At 46.9% G+C, this 11526-nt stretch overlaps 1 long non-coding RNA gene across 1 annotated transcript; it reads left to right on the top strand.

Moving 5' to 3' along the window:
• The first annotated feature begins 513 nt into the window (after nucleotides 1-513).
• On the top strand, nucleotides 514-5921 carry LOC308596627. Its single transcript, XR_014012581.1, has 3 exons — nucleotides 514-1810; nucleotides 3778-3935; nucleotides 4191-5921. It is a non-coding gene; the product is annotated as an uncharacterized lncRNA (long non-coding RNA).
• Nucleotides 5922-11526: the final 5605 nt, after the last annotated feature.

Raw genomic sequence — 11526 nt, 5'->3', positions numbered from 1 at the left:
ACATTTTATTATTATTTATTCATTTTCTTACATTTCTATCCCAATTTCCCCCCTCATGGAAGCCAAGATAACGTACTTGTGGTTCCTGCACCCATCAGTGCTTTAACTAGACCCAGACCTGTTTAGTTTTGGCAAGGTAGTGGCAACCTGCGCCATCCTTTAAACAATATCCTGAAACCAGATATTATTTATTTATTAATTAATCTCTATACAAATTTATATTTTTAAGAAAAAACCTCAAAGCGGTTTACAGCATATTAAATCAATAAACGTAAATAAAACAATCTGAAGAAAGTCAAATCTAGAGCATACAGTCAAAGCAACATAACAGAAAACTAAAATATTATCTTTAATATTTCAAAATAAAACATTACAAAGGAGGTCAACTACAGAATACTTATTTATCATAGTAGGGCCGCAATATTATATAAATAAATACTTATTTATCATAGTAGGTAACATAGTGTGGGCCTCGCCCCCTAGGCTAGATGGAAAGGGCCTTGTAGGTTCACGCCCCACAGCCGGGCAATGTTCCTCTGGCCTCATAAGGAGCCTCTTCAGTAGGGCTGGTGAGTGTGGGCCTCGCCCCCTAGGCCAGGTGGAAAGGGCCTTGCAGGGAGCGGCCTTCACGCCTCACAGCCGGGCGATTATCAATAGGCCCGTCACTAAGTTCATATTGAAATGTAGCTGATGGTGTGTACCCTCAGCAAGTAGAGTACAGTGGTACCTCGGGTTAAGTACTTAATTCATTCCAGAGGTCCGTTCTTAATCTGAAACTGTTATTAACCAGAAGCACAATTTTAGCTAATGGGGCCTCCTGCTGCTGCCGTGCTGCCGGAGCCCGATTTCTGTTTTCATCCTGAGGTAAAGTTCTTAATGTGAGGTAATATTTCTGGGTTAGCGGAGTCTGTAACCTGAAGCGTATGTAATCCGAGGTACCACTGTAGTTTAGGTTTTACAGGAACACAGGGCCATAGCTAGGGGGTGGCGAGGAAGGCTCCCGCTGGGGGCACAGGCAAGGGGGGGGGGCGCAAAATCGGCTTTTAAAATGTCCATAAATATGTCTATAAATAAAAATATTGATTATTGCCTCATAAGAATTGAATGGGTGGTGGTGGTGGGGTTGGAAGAGAGGCAGAAAGAAGAGCTAATTTGTCTGTGGCTAGGGGGCGCAATCTGGACAGTTCTGCCAGGGGTGCAAGATCACCCAGCTATGGCTCTGCTTAGATGCCCCCTTTCTCTATCTTTTTGTTGGGATAGGTTACAAAGGCAGGAACCGTATGGTTTGACTGCTTCCTACAACTTCCTCTCAGCTGACCATCTCTAGAGTGCAATTCTCTTTCTCCAACATCGTCTCTATGGAAGGTAGCAAGTGGGTTATCTGCATACTCATCCACAATCGAGAGCCTTGGATCTGAAGGGGTTAGGTTACTTAATAATGAAATAATAATAATACATTGGTCTTACATTCAAACAAAGCCCAAAGGAAAATTCAGGTGACTATGTTTAAAAATGTGTAGGGAGCCTGTGAAGATAAGTGCTCAACCAGGAAGGGTGAACTAATCACCATTTTCTCACTCCTGGACTGTTCTTCCACCTTTCATGTTGACATCATATGATTCTGATTCTAATATTCTCCTAGCCCCTTCCTCACATTCTGCAGGGTTACCGTAGAAACAGCAAGAAACAACTTTGCATCATCGCTATTCCGTTGCCCACTTCTTACCGGACGCTCGATCAGTAAGCAGTGCGAGGAGTGCTCTCAGCTTACCCTGTTTGTGTTACTTCAGCATTCCTATCAACATGGCAGGTAGGAAATTCTGCCATCGTGATGTTCACATGTTCTGCTTCATTGTCCCATGAAGCAGACATGGAAGCCAGCTGAGAAGGTAAGGGTTTATAGCTGGGGAATGGATTAAATCATTAGAGACGGTAACATACATACAAGTGGATTCTATGATAGACAGCAAAAGAAAAAGGAGAAAGGGAGATGCCATTAAAAAGCTACCAGTTAGTCAAGGTCCCAGTACCCCGCATGGGGCTTAGATAAGACATGACTAAGGCCCATTCAATGGCCTTCAATGGGACTTAGTCTTGAATATATCTTTCACTAGATATGCCAATAAAGTCTGAGGCTCCTTCAAAATCACATTTATTTTTGGTACTACTGTCAATCTACATTGCACTTGTCCAAAGCAGCTTACAAATCAAGAGTTTCCAGGCAGCAACAACACAAAACATCAGTTTGGGAGGAAAAGCAGTAGATAAATATCCATGAATGATCCACATTGATCCAGAACCAAAAGCACTTTGGTTAGATCAGGCTTCCTCAACCTCGGCCCTCCAGATGTTTTTGGCTTACAACTCCCATGATCCCTAGTAAGCAGGACCAGCGGTCAGGCATTATGGGAATTGTAGCCTCAAAACATCTGGAGGGCCGAGGTTGAGGAAGCCTGAGTTAGATTCTGTTCTCATGTGAGAGCCCAAAATAGGAATCGTTCTTTAGATGAATGATGGTCTTTGTTTCTGTTGTAACCCCTATCTCACTGAATTATAGAAACAGGTAAGCATAACAGGTGTAAGATTTAGCCGGTGCTTGTGACTTCACTAGGTATCCAGATTAACCTAGTCAAATTTGGGGGGTACCAACCAGGGGAGGAGTGTATCGTAGGGCTTGTTGTGACTCAAACTTGCCATAACCTCAGTTACTCTTCTCCTAATGGACGTCTTTTCTATCCTGGCACCTTCAGTTAAGGCCAACTGCCCATCACTGCATCATAACATTCTCTGGACAGTTAGAATCTTGGAGGTCACTGTGGTGACAGCAGGAAACGGGTTCACATGACCCCAGCTCCAGGGGCTCCCACTATGGATGCTGACTATGGAGCAGGGTGCGTTTGAGGGCCCTTTGGGGGTATCACCCTCATGTTTCCCTGAAAAGAAGGGGAATAACAGAGCATCTTGAAAGACAGAATCTGTTATGGCAACAGCAGCAGGGCAGGGCGATTCATCCACGGAAGAGAGAGGGAGAAGATGGGAGAAATATTATTTCTCAATGGGATCATAAGCAACTGGCTATCAGGGCGTAACAGAATACAGTGGTACCTCTGGTTAAGTACTTAATTCATTCCGGAGGTCCGTTCTTAACCTGAAACTGTTCTTAACCTGAAGCACCACTTTAGCTAATGGGGCCTCCTGCTGCTGCCGTGCCACCAGAGCACGATTTCTGTTCTCATCCTGAAGCAAAGTTCTTAACCTGAAGCACTATTTCTGGGTTAGTGGAGTCTGTAACCTGAAGCGTATGTAACCTGAAGCATATGTAACCTGAGGTACCACTGTAACAGGAAGACGTCAAGGCAGCAAAAGAAGGCCAACCATTAGGATCTTCCACAACCCTTTTCAAAGATCCAGTCGTTTAGAACCTCCAGCAACAGGAGCTGGGAAAAGACATCTCTCCTTGCCACTGCACAGGGACTTTGCAATGGCCACACCTATGAATCTATTATATAGACCACCTCACCTCCAGCTAGTCCAGGTGCAGCCTCCTGGGCTTGGACCCATCCAGTCCTGGCCTCTCTACCTCAAAACAGGTCTTTGAAACCTGGAAAAGGTGGAAAAAAGTAAAACCTAAATTATCAAGGGGTTGGAGTAACTCCCTTATGTGGAAAGGTTGGGGCCTTTTAGTTTCGAAGGAAGAATGCTCTCTGTCGGCCCTGGTAGTTGTATTAATTCTAGAACCATTAAAAAGCAAACTAATCAATGTTCTCTCTCATACAGGAGTGGTTGCAAACAGAAATGAACAAGATTCAGGCCTCTTTGCAGAGAATATACATTTATGCACCTCTGACTGTATCACAACAGGCAAAATACTGTGTACAGAATTGGAACAGTTCTCCAGGGTCTCAGGATTGCAGGTTACTTTTAAGAAAGCAGAGGTAATGTTTTTTATACACCAACCTATCCAACAGACTTTTATAGCAATGTTGAAGATTCCAATAGCCAGGGAAAGTTTTAGATATCTGGGGATACAAATTACCCAAAATTTGAACAAGTTGTATCAGTTTAATTATAGTGTGGTTTGGAAAGCTCTAAATAGGGATATAATACATTGGAATAAATTAAGACTCTTCATTATGGACAAACCAGTTGCATTTAAAATAACGATTGTACCTTCATTTCTTTTCTTCCAGACTTGGGTGAACGCGTGAGATGGAGGAGGACCCTGGAACCTATCCCTGAGGGTTTCAGAAAAAGCCAGCCTGCCTGTGGGAAGGAAGATAGGGGAGACCTGGCCATAAATGGGATAGGCATACCTAGCCCACAAAAAAGAACCCCCCAAAGAGAAAATAATACAAGGCCAAAAATGAAGCCAAAAAGGTGGAGAAAGGGGGCACCCGAGGGAACAAAATAACCCTTGAGGAAAGGCCTAAAAAACACACTGAAAGCTTCTTTCGGCTGGTGCCCCCTCCCCTAGCCCCCCTCCCGGCCGAAGCCATCAGCCCGATTTGGGTGGAGGCTGGCACCCCTTTCCTTTCCCACCCATGTGGATTACCCCAAGCCGTCAGCAGGACCATTTGGCTTGCATCCACATAGGTGGGCAACCATTTATCACCTTTCCCTCCCTACCCACTGGAGACCCCTGCCCAGCATTGCTGGCAGGGGTCCCACCCTACCTGACCCGCCACCCTTGCCCACCCCCAACCCTCCATCTTGCCAGACACCCAGCCCTCTGAAGTAACACCTCCAGCCCCATCCCATCCAACCCCAGCCCATCAGGGGATTAAATACATACGAAGCCTCTGGAAAATATGAAACATCAAGTCAGGGGATTCCCTCCATTGACCAAGGTGAATTTGTGCCTGCTCACCACCTTCCCCCCACCTCCAAAACCTTCTGGCAGCGAAATAGGAGAATACTGACAACTAAATAAGAATCCCATCCACTCAGAACTCCTGTTTCCTGTCTTAACTCTCTCTGCCACTGACCTCATGGGCAAAATACACATGGATTGATACTAGTACAATTGCTGACTAGACTTAGGAGCCATGCTTTCTACCTTGAGTGAAAGCCATCTAAACCCAAGTAAAACTTGCTAGAGGTAAAGCAGGAGCACCCAGAGATACCTTGGGAACTGGAGGAGGCAGTGCCCCCTTGGTTATGGGGTACCACTCAGTGGCGTAGCTAGAGGGGTGTGGGAGGGATGGATTGCCCCAGGCAGCTCTGGGCCTGCAGGGCGCCCAAGCTGCCGCATCCGTCCCAGGCGCCCCCCCCAGCTGGTCGGCACTCGGGGGATGTGATGCCTCAAGTGCCCTGCAGGCCCAGCGCTGCCTGATTTGGGGGGCGGGGGGTGAGAAGGTGTTTTGTTTCATTTTTACAGTTCTCTCGATTTTTACTGCATTCTAAAAGATTGCCAAACGGATATGCCCACCCTGAACCCATGTTCGGTGCCATCATCTGGGAAGGAAAGGGCTATGCTGGCCCGTACAAAACTGGAAATGACTCTTCTGAGATCATTTAATCATTTACTGCGATTGACTTTGTACTAGAAATTATTTAATTTGTATCTGTAACTGGATTCTGTTACGTATGTTTACGATTTCAAGAATTAATGTCTCACTGCAAGGAATGAGTGTGGATCTTTTGATTTATTAGATGGATTGAAATATGGATTTTATCTGCCATGTGGCGATGCCCTGAATGTTTCAGTTGAGAATCTGAAATGCTGCTATATGTGATGTGTATATTTCTTGCCATCTACTGGCAGAAATGCACTTCTTCATGCCCTTAAAATATGTGCTGCAATATTTTTTCTGTGGCATGGAAGCATTTCTAAAGATGTTAGAGTCAAAGCAAAACAACCAAACCAATTTATATTTTAAGAAGCAATGCAACAAAGTAAGATGCTGAATTTCTGCACTGTTGGCTCTAGATTTCACCAGGTTGATGTCTAGAGCAGTGTTTCCCAACCACTGTTCCGCGGCACACTAGTGTGCCGCGAGATGTTGCCTGGTGTGCCGCGAGATGTTGCCTGGAGGGAGGCGGGCAAGTCGGGCGGCGAGAGGCGGGACGGCGGCGAGGAGAGGCCGCCCAGCGCGGGGCTCTCGCCGTCTGGCTGCCTGGCTGCCTGCAAGCTCGGCGGGCAGCGCCTCCGTCCGCAGCGCCCGCCTCACGGCTCTCATTCCCTGCCAAAGCTCACCCAGCCAAGCTGCGCTCTCCTTCCTGCCTCGCTTTGCTGCCTCCCCCCCCACCCCCAAAGCTTGGAGGTTCCCCGGCAAGGGGGAGGGAAAAAAATTGAAACTTACACTTTCGTGCGTCCCTCCCGGCGTGACGCTGCGCGCTGACGTCACGGGGCTGTAATGGTGGTGTGCCTCGAGATTTTTTTCATCAAACAAGTGTGCCTTTGCCCAAAAAAGGTTGGGAAACACTGGTCTAGAGTTCAGCATTCCATTACCTTTTAAATGCATGCACCCTCTTCCCTAGCACTGATAAGGGCTAAATCAAATGTAACTGCAGCTATTTACTGGAGCTAATTTATATTACAAAGAAGCTGGGCTAGTGGTCTTCCCAGTTGATTCTCCAAATTCATTGTAAAGCATTAAAACCATCAAATATTATGCTTAGCCAGGGACTTAAAAGCCATTACAGCTCATAAAAGCAGAGATGATGGTGTTCCTGTAGTTTTTGTTTCTGTGCTCATTTGGAAATCAGACGCACATCTGATAAAATATACCCCACTCCTCTGTAAACTGCAAGAGCATAGTCCCTACCCAGAGCTCAAAGTAGATTCAACAAGCCTGAAGGCTACCCGCCTTACAAGATCCTGTGGAGGCTAGAGATGTGAAGTTCCACACCCCCGAAAAAAACCCAGAAAAATTGGGGGAGTTTTTCCTAATTTTTTATTATTCGTTTCCAAAAACAAACAAACAAACAACCTGGGGAAAAGAAACTTAGGAAAATGTGGAAATCCACCCCCCACATTTTTTTTCTTATTTCCCCATGGAGCTTTGGGCTGGGCTGTCATCAATATGCTGATGACACTCAGCTCTATCTACTGATGGATGGCCACACCAACTCGGCCCCTTACACACTGACCAGATGCTTGGAAGCTGTGGCTGGATGGTTTCGTGGGAGCCGATTGAAACTAAATCCTTCAAAGACAGAGGTCCTATGGCTAGGTCGGGATAGCATGGGGATGAGGGACCAACTCCCTTCTCTTGCGGGGGCCCAATTAGTGCCATTACCTTCCGTTAAGAGTTTGGGTGTAATCCTTGACGCCTCCCTTTCCATGGAGGCGCAAGTCACAGCAACAGCCAAGGTGACATTTTTCCACCTTCGCCGCATCAAGCAGTTGGTCCCTTACCTTTCCCGCCCTGACCTGGCCACAGTGATCCATGCGACAGTCATCTCCAGGCTTGACTACTGTAACTCGCTCTACGCGGGGCTGCCCTTGAAGCTGTCCCAGAAACTCCAGCGGGTACAGAATGCTGCAGCGAGGCTCCTCACAGGGTCTCTGCCATGGGAGCATATTCATCCAGTGCTTTTCAAGCTGCACTGGCTCCCGGTGGAGTACAGGGTCAGATTTAAGGTGCTGCTTTTGACCTTTAAAGCCCTTCACGGCCTAGGACCCTCGTACCTACGGGACCGCCTCGCCTGGTATGCCCCACGGAGAGCCTCAAGGTCCATAAATAACAACACCCTAGTGGTCCCAGGCCCTAAGGAAGTTAGATTGGCTTCAACCAGAGCCAGGGCCTTTTCAGCACTGGCCCCAACTTGGTGGAACGCTCTGTCTCATGAGACCAGGGCCCTGCAGGATCTGATCTCTTTCCGCAGGGCCTGTAAGACAGAGTTGTTCCGCCTGGCCTTTGGATTGGAGCCAATTTGATTCCCTCCGCCCCCTTTTTCTTTTTTCTTTTCCTTCTCCTGCAATGAGGCTCCATTTTAATATTTTAATGTTCCATTATTTTAATGTTGTATTTTATTTTTGTTTTTAAGTTGTAATCACTCATCTTGTTTTTATTATTGCTTGTAAGCCGCTCTGAGCCCGGCCTTGGCTGGGGAGGGCGGGGTATAAATAAAAAATTATTATTATTATTATTATTATTCACATCTCTAGTGTAGGCAGAATGGTCAACACAGCTCAGTCCTCCATCGTCTTGTTGCTGCCCCCCAAAACCTGCTGGCTGAGAAGGGCTCCTCACTCCACCTACTGGTAGGACCCATAACACTCGGTTCTGAAAACTTTATGGTAGTTAATGCTTTTGACAAAGACAATTTTGCTATATACATGTCCCTCGCTATTCCTACCTTGTTGCCAAAGACTAGTTAAGGGAGATTTTCCCCCCTTTTGCCAAATGGAGTTTGCTAGACTGATGGAACAAGTACCTTTTTGCATGCCTGCACTGCTCAGAATTGCCGCATTCACTCTGTCTTTCTATACAGTATTGCCTACTCAGGAGTAAGATCTGCTGAGTCCAATGGCACTTTCCCCCAGGTTAGTGGCTGCGATCCTATACCCACTTACCTGGCAGTAAGTCCCATTGAACTCAATTCTATCTGAGTTGCTGCAATAACCGAGCACCACCAAGAAGCCACTCTCAGCTAACTATAGAAAGCATAATCACCCAACAGATATATATCCAGCATTATCTTCATCATCACCATCAACAGCAACACATGTGTATCTTAGCTTTCCTTCAAGGAGAGGTGGCATAGATGGTTTTCCTGTTACCCATGTTGTCCTCACAACCCTGTAAGGTATGTTTGGCTGTGAGGTTGTGACTGGCCCAACATCACCCAGTGAGCTTCATGTCTGAGTGGGGATTTGAACATTGGCTTCCAGATACTAGTTCAAGACTCTAATCACTACACCACACCGATGAACAATGGATAGCTCAGTTGACTAGAGCGTGGTGCTGATAACACCAAGGTTGCAGGTTCAATCCCTGCATGGGACAACTTCATATTCCTGCATTGCAGGGGCCTGGACTAGACTAGGAAATCCTCAGGGTCCTTTCCAACTCTACAATTCTATGGTTCTATGACTTGGGTGCCTGGAAAGAAATTTTGTCAGGTACCCAAGTTATCTAGCTTCTATTTATGCCAGGCTATTTATGCCAGGTTTTGAATTTTGGTCTTGAGAGTCCTATGGAGTGCAAGAAGATCAAACCTATCCATTCTTAAGGAAATCAGCCCTGAGTGCTCACTAGAAGGACAGATCCTGAAGCTGAGGCTCCAATACTTTGGCCACCTCATGAGAAGAGAAGACTCCCTGGAAAAGACCCTGAGGTTGGGAAAGATGGAGGGCACAAGAAGAAGGGGACAACAGAGGACGAGATGGTTGGATAATGTTCTTGAAGCTACCAGCATGAGTTTGACCAAACTGCGGGAGGCAGTGGAAGACAGGAGTGCCTGGCATGCTCTGGTCCATGGGGTCACGAAGAGTCGGACACAACAACATTTATGCCAGGAATGCTATTCATCCTTTTCATTGGTCTTAACAAAGTATTTGCGACAACTTAGGGAATTTAGCAGCACAATCCTAAGCATATTTACCAGAAGTAAATCTCATTGAACTCAAGGGGACTGATTGTCTTCTGACTAGACATACATAGGACTGCGCTGTAAATGTATGCAGTGCTGCATTTTAATAGCAACTGAGAAAGGGCTTTGGGGGGTTGAAATTCTGAAAACGGCCATTCATATCGATTTACAGGTGCAGGGGGTTTGTGTCTGGGGTGGTGCATGCTTTTAGTGGTGGAATATGAAGATGCTGCATTAAATTATGAATGTAAAAGTTAGGCTTTTGTTTCCACTTCCTGAAAATCAGGCAGACTTGCTGATATGGCGTTTTTATTATGGTTAGCTGCATTTATTTTGCATCATGTCAACATACATCAAGGGAATTGGTGACCCATTTTTTGAAGGGAAAGAGAGACTCTTCGAGTGCATGTTTTCCCAGGGGTCCTCCCTCTCTGTATCTGTGCCACATTGCTTGCCTTGATTTCTTAGAAGGAAGATGCTCCTGAAGTCTTTGAAGTTCTGAAATTCTAAAGAGCTGAAGGAGTTCAGCAGTTCAGCATAACTCATACATCTATGCACAACTTTTTTCTCAAAAGACCACCAGCCATACACATCCTTTCCCTTCCCTTCCCTCTTCATCACCCACCAGCTCCTCTCCTCCAGCACCCAACTGCTGCCTGCTGCACTCCCTAAACCATACCCTCTAACATTTCTCTGATGATTATAATGATGGTGATGATGTTGAGGATTCCCCATCCATCTGACTAGGTTGCTGCAGACACTCTGGGAGGCTTCCAACATATATAAGAACATAATAAAACATTAAACATTAAAAAAAACTTCCCTATATAGGACTGACTTCAGATGTCTTCTGCTGTATAGTTAATAATAATATTAACAACAATAACACTCCCCAGCCACTCTGGGCAGCTTACAGCACATAAAAAATTGTAAAACATTAGACATTAAAAATTTCCCAATATGGGGTTGCCTTCAGATGTCTTCTAAAAGTCAGATAGTTGTTTATTTCCTTGACATCTGATGGGAGGGCATTCCACAGGGCAGGCGCCACTACCAAGAAGGCCCTCTGTCTGGTTCGCGGTAGCTTCACTTCTTGCAGTGAGGGAACTGCCAGAAGGCCCTTGGAGCTGGACCTCAGTGTCCGGGCTGAACGATGGTGGAGACACTCCTTCAGGTATACAGGACCAAGGCCATTTAGGGCTTTAAAGGTCAGCACCAACACATTGAATTGTGCTTGGAAATGTACTGGGAGCCAGTGTGGGTCTTTCAGGACTGGTGTTATATGGCCTCGGCGGCCGCTCCCAGTCACCAGTCTAGCTGTCACATTCTGGATTTGTTGTAGTTTCCGGGTCACCTTCAAAGGTAGCCCCATGTAGAGTGCATTGCAGTAGTCTAAGCGGGAGATAACTAGAGCATGCACCCCTCTGGCATGCGCTTATCTCCTTGGCTCAGGGCAGTGGCGTAGCGTGGGGGGTGCCAGGGGTGCCGGCCGCACCGGGCGCAACATTTGGGGGGGCGCGTTTGGCCGGCCCCCCTCGAGGAAGCGGGAACCTCTCCAAGGCGCAGCGCGCCGTCAGTGGAGGAAAAGAGCCGCGCAGCAGCAGCAGCAGCAGCAAAGCCGGGAGGAGGAGGAGGTGGAGCGAGCCTGCTAATTGCTTGCTGGGAATTACCGTAATTTTCGCTCCAAAACACACACTTTTTTGCTCCTAGAAAGGAAGGGAAAATGCCTGTGCGTGTTACAGAGCGAATGCACTCACTGGATCCATGGCTGCCGTCAGTCAAGCAAAGCGGGAGCTGCTTGCAGGGCTTTGCACGGCTCTAACTTTGCTTGCTTTACAGCCAGGAGGAGGGGGTGGAGCTGAGGAGGAGGGAGGGAAGGAGAGCCATGCCAGCAAAGCGGGCAGCAGCCGCTTACACGCGAGGAGGGACAGACGGGAGCCATAGCGAGCCGGAAAAAGCGCCGCGTAGCCAGCAACAGCTGCTGCA

This window comes from Podarcis bocagei (genome assembly GCF_964188305.1).
Source record: "Podarcis bocagei genome assembly, chromosome: 10".
NCBI classification, from domain to species: Eukaryota; Metazoa; Chordata; class Lepidosauria; order Squamata; family Lacertidae; genus Podarcis; species Podarcis bocagei.
The sequence above is the reverse complement of the archived record's forward strand: the minus strand, read 5'-3'. Positions and strand labels throughout refer to the sequence as shown.